The following is a 10315-nucleotide window of genomic DNA, read 5'->3' on the forward strand; positions in this document are numbered from 1 at the left end:
AATCAACTTAAAATCAGGCTTTTTTTCTTTGTTCATATTTGAAAAACAAGATGATGTTCAAATTAATAGGCTCAGCTTCGAGAAGTTGCTGTTGTTTGAAAAATTCTGGTTATTATTGTACAAATCTTAAGCCTTGAATAATGACCTTTGACCTATATATCCGGCCACTTTAATAAGCAATCCCGGGATCAACTTGACTCTGCTAGTTTCCATTTCCAACGTCTTTAATATGTATAAATTTTGCGCATTTTTTTTTATTTTAGACAATTTAGTTAGAGATGACGTATTTTAAAAAAAAAAGTATAGTTTATTATTAAAAAATAGATTTTTTCACATGATTTTTAAATTTGTCATTTTTTTAAAAAGTAGTGTAGAGTGTACAAATTATTTTCCTTTCAATTAAACAATTCAATTTTAGAAGTGATTTGGATATATCATTATTGGAACTGAATTTTTATTTTTTGAGAGGAAAATCAGCATTAATTTATACTAAACTTAAAAAATATGATGTGGTATTTAATGATTGAAGATTATTTATTATATTCCACTTGTGAGCTAATTATTTTATGTCGCATTAAGAGATATTAAAAGAATAATAATAAAAATGATGATAAAATTTATATTTATCATGAGCAGGGATCGGGCTAGCTGGCTTTTTTCGTTTAGATGATCATAATCAAAACCTGCAAACCCTTTTATATTCATATAGCTTTCTTAAATATTGGAATCATTATGAATTATAATATCTCCTCCCCTAAGAACCACCATCTAATAGATGCATGCATGTCATGAGGTGGTGCAAGAATTACACATTTTAAAATTTGAATATTGATTTAAATATATGAAAAGAACAACGTTGTCGCTAAATATATAATATATGTTTTTCCTAGGACGAAAGTTAATTCATTGTAAATCATTTTCGAGATTAGTAATGTAGTTCAAACTAATGATGTTCTTGGTTCGAACAATTACCAACAACAAATTCTATCTTGATGTTCAAGATAGAAATTATAATGTTTTTCCAAAAAGAAATTAGAATGTTTCATCGTCATGAAAATCAAGTACTGTTCAAACTTTTTATCAACGACAAACTCATGTCGACACAATCTTAATTCTTATATTTGTGACGATCGAACCATTTCGCCATGAGTTAATTCCACTTGGAAGTACTTTGAGCTCATGTTAATGAGCAAAGTTCTTACCGATCTAGGAGCACGATATCTTGTTGGAACCCCACGTGGCATTTTCATATGTAGTTCAATCTATCGAACATTATAATTAATATTTATATAAAGATTGTCACATTGTTTAAAAGTTCCAGTCATAAGCATAATTGTCAACTATTGATCTGAAACATAAAAGACAACATAAGGGCTATTAGAAGTTGCATGCGCTATCATATGAACTTTGGTACCTTAATTCATCTCACAATTACATCTCAAGATATATAAACTTCTAGCCGATCAGTCTATTTTCTTCTAAATAACAGCCCTCTAATGAGTGAGAGGCCTCCCATCTCATCTCCAATATGAGCACACCACAGGCTACAACTCATGGGTACAAAAAACTTGCCCTCTCTAGTTCCCCTTCCCCTCTCCCAAAACCTAGAACAAAAAAACCAGAAACGTACCCTCCCTCTCTTGAAGCCTCCCCTGATTACCTGATATAAAAATCTCGATCAAAATATTTATGTCTTGGGCTTAAAGCAAAGATCTAAAATAGAAAAAACATAAATCTATATATAATCGTGATTTTCGGAAAAATCTTGAAGCTTTTTTAATGCATGTAATATTATGCAAACAAGGTATTTTCAGGCTTTCCATTGGCAAATCGAGCTCCAAAGATAAAGAAGAGAAGAAAAACAAAATACTTTAGCAACCTCATGGAGCTCGGGCCGAAGACCATTTATGTATGTGAGTTTTCTGAATTTAGTTCTACATTCATCATTGGCCCAGCTCTCATCTCAGTCTATCTATGCGTAAAAAGGTAACCCACTCATTGATCAACAATGACAACACATCATCATCGAGCACATGGAGCGACGGTGTATATGCATTGATACTGTTTTATTTATGGGAGATTATGAAAGAACGGAATATGATGAAAAGGGACAACCAACTTGACAGTCTCGCTCATCTCTCCATACAAAGCAGTTAAAAGAGAGACCCTTCCCTTCCTTGAGTCTTTATGCTCTCTCCTCCTTTTTCTCCCTCTTCTTCCTTCTTTTTTGTTTGGGTTTTGTGTATATGAGAGTCCTCTTCCCTCTTTGATTACTCAGATGCCCTCAATCTTCTTCGTGGATTTGGAAGCAATACTATTTCCTTAGTTGGGTTTGGATCAATCAGAATCTTCAGGAAACCCCCCGCCCCACCCTAAAAGAAAAATATTTTTTCTTATTAGCTAGCTCCTGCGACGACAGACCTTGGTGGGTGACGAAACTTGGTGTGGCGACATCATTGTGCTGGTGTGGTGACGATGGAACTAGTGTGGAATTTGCAACGATCTCCAAACTTCACAGGTAATAGGACTAAAGTCTTGAACGAGGAATAGAGACAAAGCTTCAGGACTCTTGGAATTATCGGGTGTGATGAGTCTTATGATATTTGTGGAATTGCTAACGAGGTGGGTTTTTATCGGGGCTGTTAAAGCCTAAGTACAAACATTCGCACTTCGACTTCTCCTGCCTCTGTTGTTTCTCCCAACTCCACTGCCCTTTCCCCTCCCTCTGATTCAATACCTCCATCGACTCACACTACTCTTGTTCTTCCTCGCTCACCCATCATTACTTGTACCCACACCAACTCTTCTTGACCTCGTGTGTTCACCGACGGAACCATCCCTTATCACTATCGGTATTGTTTCACTACTGATGTATATATGCTTGATGAGCCTTCTAGTTTTTCTACAGCTTCTTGGTTTCCCTAATGGTGGCAAGCTTTGCAACAGGAGTTCAATGCACTACAACAAAACCGGACATGGAGCCTTATTCCTCCACCTCCCTCAGCTAACATTCTTGGTTGCCGATGGGTGTTTCGCATCAAAACCAAAGTTGATGGTTCCTTTGAAAGAAAGAAAGCTCGACTGGTTGCTAAAGGCTACCATCAACTTCATGGTTTGGACTACACTGAGATATTCAGTCCAGTGGTCAAACCTTCAATAATTCATCTCATTCTATCTATTGCAGTGACCCGTTCTTAGCCCCTCAGACAACTAGATATCCAGAATGTTTTCTTACATTGATCATTAACAGAGGATGTTTATGTGCAGCAGCCTCAAGGCTTTGTGGACAATGCTCACTCTGATTACATCTGCAAGCTTCACAAAGCTATCTACGGCCTTAAATAGGCCCTTAGAGCTTAGTTTGCTCAATTAAGCACATGGCTCCTTGATTTCAATTTTACAGCATCCAAAGCAGATCTTTCTAGGTTTACCTTATTTCATGGTAATGTGCATATCTATTTTCTCATGTATGTAGATGACATTGTCATCATAGCTTCACACTCTTCTGCTATTGATGATTTGATTTTAGCCATGGGCCATAACTTCCCAGTTAAGGTCCTTGGTCCTCTCTCTCTCTTTTTCTTGGAATCGAAGTAGATTACAAGACCAGTGGTATAATTTTGTCTCAACAGAAATATATCAAACAATTACTCACCAAAAGCAAGATGTTATTTGCTAAGCCCATCACCTCTCCCATGGTTGCTAACCTTAAGCTCTCCAAGTTTGATTCTACATATTTTGAAGATGCTACTCTCTATAGGAGCATCATTGGGGGCCTCTAATATTTGTCACTCACGAGACTTGATCTCTCATTCGCAGTTAATAAAGTATGCCAATTTATGCACACTCCAAAAACTGCTCACTGGACAGCAGTAAAGCGCATCCTAAGGTATCTAAAAGCAATGATTAATCACGGTCTCATTTTCAAGCCACAAATGCATTCAATCTTCATGCATATTTTGATGCTGACTGGGGAGGTTGTCCCGATGATCGACGTTCAACGAGTGGCTTTTGTATATACTTGGGTCAACACTTAATCTCGTGGAGCTCGAAGAAGCAGAGCAAGATAGCACGCTCTTCCACAGAAGCGGAATATAAGTCCCTTGCATTAGCAATAGTCGAAGTCATCTAGTTACAAACTGTGGTTCGAGAGCTACGTGTGTTTCTTCCTTCAACTCCCACACTATGGTGCGATAACATTGGCGCGACATACCTTTCTGTGAATCCAATGTATCATTCCAAAACCAAACGCATGGATATTGACTTCCATTTCGTGCGAGATCGAGTTGCAGCAAATACTCTACAAGTCATGTTCTGCAGTTCACAAGATCAGCTAGCTGACCTTCCCTTCCTTGGGCCTTTATGCTCTCTCCTCCTTTTTCTCCCTCTTCTTCCTTCTTTTTTGTTTGGGTTTTGTGTATATGAGAGTCCTCTTCCCTCTTTGATTACTCAAACGCACCTCAATCTTCTTCGTGGATTTGGAAGCAATACTATTTCCTTAGTTGGTTTGGATCAATCAGAATCTTCAGGAAAACCCCCGGCCCACCCTAAAAGAAAAACTGCTTTTCTTGTTAGCTAGCTCCTGTGGCGACAGGCCTTGGTGGGCGAAAAAACTTGGTGTGACGACATCATTGTGCTGGTGTGGCGACGATGGAACTAGTGTGGAATTTGCGACGATCTCCGAACTTCACAGGTAATAGGACTGAAGCCTTGAATGAGGAACAGAGATAAAGCTTCAGGACTGTTGGAATTATCGTGTGTGACGAGTCTTATGATATTTGTGTAGAATTGCCAAAGAGGTGGGTTTTTATTGGGGGTTGCTAAAGCCTAAGTAACAGACAGACTGGTCCAAAGCGGTTTTGTTACATCACTTGTTGCCTCTCATTCTATCTCACAGGTTCTTCCTACAAGTATTACTACTCTTAAAGCCTCATCTCTAAACAATCATTCTCTCCATCCATTCAAGTATAAATTTTTGGATACTGCTACTGGAATCGAGATTTTCAAACTAATGCATCCAACCAATCACAGCAATTGCAGTTTTTTTTGTTAAACATTTTTTTAAAAAATACATAAACTCAATAATATATATTTCCTTAACCATTAAAAAAAAAATTTTAAGAAAAAAAAAATGGGTCAATCCAATTCATCGGTTCAAAAAGCAATTTCCCTTAATTTTTAAGTGAAATAGAAAGGATCATATTCTCTCAATGAGACATCCCCTTCTATCTTCTTTCCTGACTCGTGTAACTTGCTTACAATATTCTTCTTATTGGATGCCAAAAAAAACAAGGAATCAGCATGTCTATGCCCTTGACCCAAGACATACCCCAGATAATTGGTTCCCATGCAAGACCACCAAGAGTATAATGTGCACTAGGACTACTGTAATTTCTTCATCATCTTGACCTCATACAAGTACTATAAAAGTAAAAATAAAGAATCATTTTCCTTCTTATAAATCAATACAAACATTATAAAAGTTCAATTTAAGTCGTCCTCGACGCTCGACCTCGTAAACAAAGGTACTAGACAAAACTCCACTAGACTCATTCCCCTATGTACACAGGTTTGTTTGTGGCAGTCTAATCAAAATCAGAAATGCCCTAATAATTGCAGTAGACTTTAAACCCATCCTCTCCCACTCCTGCCAACCTCTGGGGTTCTCTCACGTGTTAACTTCCCAAAGGACAAGACACAATTTGTTATGGATTGAGCTTTTTCTTACCTAATTAATTGATCATCAATTAATGAAGTCAGTAGCAAACTACTCATAAATTAATAAGAAATTGGATTTATGATCTTGGGGAAGGAATAGGCCAAGAAGTTTACAGCCTTGACGGGAGCATCGTCATTTCAATAAAGTGTCGATTGTCTTTCATATAGTTCCAAAAAAATGGATGTGTTCTAATGGCAAACGGTACTACTAAAGACTTAAACATGCATTAAACATCTTAATCGTAGTGTTTTTATTACTAATTAACATATATATATATATATATATATACACACACTTACGTCTTGTCATGAATAGAAGACATTGACTTGGACATGCTGATGAGTTGTGTTGCTTTTTGCTTATCCATTTTAAAGATCTTAATGTGGCTCCTCTGCTTTCCAGAGTTCCATTTCTCTCCCCCCATTGCTTTGGAATTTTCCGCTTTGCCCTCGCCAATATTTTGTTATGTTTGTATATTCTTTATAAATCCGATTTATCAGACGCTAGACTCGCAGGAAACTCACATAATAAAATTCACAAATTGATTTAAAAGAAATGATAGTCGTGAATGTATAAATATCGTGTAATTATTTAAAAAAAATAAATATAAAATTTATATAAAAATAAATTAATTTTTAATAATAAACTTTACTTTTTTTTAAAACGATTATATGATACTTACATATTTTATAATTATATATAATATTATTCTTGATATAATTAGACGTCATACGTGAAATTTATTTTATATTAAAAGATAATTTGTAATATGATGCATCGTAATAAATTATGTTAGTTTATGACTTTATTCCAGTAAACTAAATTACTCTTTTTTTTCATTTACAAATTAAGTAAATGAAAGGAACATGAACTAATATTCTAAAAAGTTGTACGCAGAATAGTATAGAAAGGAAAAGATTAGAAGGTTAGAATAGGAGTTATCGTGGTCAAGGTCTACAGTGTTTGACAGTTTGTTGCAAAATAAACTACAAGCTAGAACCATTAAAAGAAAAGTGGACGATAAAAAGACGTAAAGATTGTAATTATCCCTTCCATTGGCCCTTTTTTTTCAACAAATGACGAGTACTGCCTGTGTAGACTGCATGAATATGGAGTAAATGTACAATTTATTTTGCTGGAATGGTTTAGATAATTGAAAAGAAAAGAAAAGAAAAAGATTTTTAAACCCAAGTTCCGTGCGTGATGAAGGGTTACATGTGATTGCAGAAGACAGCCATCCCGGTAGAGCTGAGACGTCTGACGGGACATGCTGACATGCATTCAGAGAAAGAGAGAGAGAGAGATGCTGAATTTCTTGGCTGTCAGTTGGCGGGAAACCGCTGTTACAAGAAGACAGAACGAGAAACGACACTTCAATTGTGCATGTCATCCCCTCCGCTATCTATAAAAATATATATATATATATATATATATATATGTTATATCTTCCTCCTGTCTCACACGCGTCTCTTGACCACTACCTGAATGCCACTTTTGTTCAACAGTAAACTGTAAAAGTGATTCTCCATAACGGAACGGGGTTGATAAATCTGGTGCAAGAACGGAACGGCGACCTAAAGATGATCAGTACTAAAAGGTCTCCGTTCAGGCTGCACCGTGCAGTATTACTATCTAACACAGTGAGAGAATTGCGGAGAAAAGGGTAGTGGATGGTGACAGGACGAGAAAAAGAGTGGGACGACCGTGATTTCCATTTCGATATTCCTTGGCAGCCTTTCTTTGCTCTCTCTCTCTCTCTCTCTCTCTCTCTCATACATGCACAGGTACTAGCTAGAACAGTACTGGCCCCCAGCATGCTTCTCGCAACACCATCATCCACCAACAGATGAACGAAACCCATCTCCTTTGTTTTCTTTTGCTTGTTATATCCCCCAGTATTACATGTTCGTAATTCCTCTTCTGTCATTCATTCATGCTTCGGGTTTTACACAGTGCAGCAAAATAAAAAAGGAAAAGCAGTACTATTCTCATTGTTTAAAGTAGTACTGATTAATTTATACTTCCATTCATGTTATAATTTTCTTTTCTCTGAAAGGAGATTTCTTGTTCTTCTCTTCTTGGACTGAGTTAGGATTTCAAGTAACCTGCCTGCAGTGAAAGAGCTAGATAAATGTAAAACTACTGTGCTAAACCCAGAATCATTATGGTTCTGAAGGAAAATATCCGGCAGTTATAATGAGGACCACTGGGATGGGATAATAAAAGATTACATGGGTGTTTTTCACACAGTTGTATGGTACATATCCACTGGCAGAGAGATGGTGTGTGTGCCTGACATCTCCACCCCCACAACCACTAGTTTGGTTGACATTTGCTGTGTCAAGGACAAAGGTGACTCTCTTTATCTATCTCAGCCTTTTCTAATACTGATAATTGGTTTTTAACACTCATAATAATGCAACAACAATGACAGACAGTAACTTAAATCTCCATTGGAGACATTTTCAGAGGAGGATAGGGCAATTGATGTCAATTTGCATGCAATGTTTGCAGATGCATGCGACTTTGATGGTGGATGCAAAAAAGATTGATGTCTTAAATGGAATGATTTGGATCAAAGCATGGTCCTGTTTTTTGTTTGGAGTGTGAAAGCCTAAAGGAATCAAAGAGCTACCATATTTGGCTGACAATGTCAACTCAACTGCATGCTTCCTCCACTAGCATCCCAGCTTGTATCTAAATGGGAAGTTTTTCTTTTTCAGTGACTATTCACTAATTCTTGCGTGCAATGAAAACCCTACCCATTCCTCACTGATCCATCATGATAATGAGTAAAAAAAAATTTATGACATTTGCAGGAACGTGTCATTCAAGTCTCTGATATTTTGCTTTTGTGTTCATTGTCATGGCTTTGTACAACAAGTTATCATGAAATTATTTCTTTTACAAGGGCTTCTTGAAAAATTTGAGCTACACCTCTTTAACACATGGGATAGATTATAGAGCACCAAAGCCAATATGTGAGGAGATCTGGCATCATGAAAACAAGGAAGATCTTTTGGATAAAATAAAAGTGCAAAGCAAACGCCAGTAGTACTGTACAGAAACATGATAGTTATGTACTGAGATAGGTTAGATACAATTAATACCAACTGGAGTGGAGTTTAATGCAGGTAATTAACTAAAATTCAAGGCCACAAGGTTTGATGGATTTGGGGTTTTGAGTTCCAAAAATGTTATTAGAGTCACTTTTTAGTATTTTTTTTTATATATTTTATTGATGTGATTGACTCTATCATTTTTTTAATATAAAATAATTATTTTGATCAATCACATTAATAGAATATATAAAAATTACGTAAAAATAATTATATGTAGCACAACTCTTCAACTAGTCCACAGTCTATTAGATAAACTAAACACATGAGATTCTTGCCCATATATATATATATATATATCTATTATTATATCCTTGAAAAGACTGGAGTTAAAAGTCTGATGACTCTTAATTATTATAAAGAAGTACCATCAGATCCATATCTTGCCTAAGATTAGCAGTAACTTTCTCACGATCTATTCTTATTTTTCATTTTATCAAATATTGTAATTATAGATAATTATAAAAATTAAAGAGGAAAGAGTGTTTTTGAAATTCTAGCCAATAATTCCATGCATGTCTTAGACAATTGAGGGTTGATTTTCAAATTGGCAAAGAGTACTACTGAAAAAGTGGTGTGATTAGAAAATATGGGATGGGGCCAGATCAAATGAGTATGCTTTAGAACACAAAGGAAGACGTTAAAGCTAATATATATGAGAAGCATGATGGCCTAGCTACCCTCTATATATGTATTTATATATATATATATGAGGAACGACTGTAGCTAGGCCACCGACATATATGACTGGGGGTGTGAGTTGTTAAGAGTCATGGAGAAGTAAACTAGCTAGCTAGATACATTAGATTCTGAAGACATGAGTACGACAAGAGTTTTGATCAAAGGTAATGATTTAATGGAACAGTAGAATTGCATACTTTGATCGATCGATGCTAATATGTCTGTAAAAGCCTATGGCTTCGGCTTTAGATATTGTTGTGTTGGAATGTTAAAATGATGATAATTGCCTTTAATCAAAACTACTCTCCTTCGTTTCCCATTAAACGCACTCGGAGATTTCTGGTTTTTACTTCTGTTTTTGTTGTATGGATCGAGGTGAAGAGTCATATACGGACAGCTAGCTTCTACGAGCATTTGATCATTAGTCAGGAAGATACATCCAAGTAAAAGATACTAATTTCGAAATTAATTCAGCTTTAGCCATCTAACCAGCTTAGCATACAGTACTGCATTAAACTTCATGAATTAACGCACGACACCGCCATTTAATACATCAGTCGTCATTATAATTACGGCCTTCATAATTATTTTCGGGACTGACCTAGTCAAGTATATCCAATATATAGATGCTAAGTAGAATATTTCACTATTATTTATTATTTTATTATTATTATTATCTATTTTTTATTACTTTTAATATTATTCAATATTTTATCAATATTTTTTTATTTTTTTATTATTATTTACAGAATATCTTATATCACTTCACTACTTAAATACAATTTAAGTCTTATAT

The sequence above is a fragment of the Juglans microcarpa x Juglans regia genome, chromosome 1D (genome assembly GCF_004785595.1).
Source record: "Juglans microcarpa x Juglans regia isolate MS1-56 chromosome 1D, Jm3101_v1.0, whole genome shotgun sequence".
Lineage (NCBI taxonomy): Eukaryota > Viridiplantae > Streptophyta > Magnoliopsida > Fagales > Juglandaceae > Juglans > Juglans microcarpa x Juglans regia.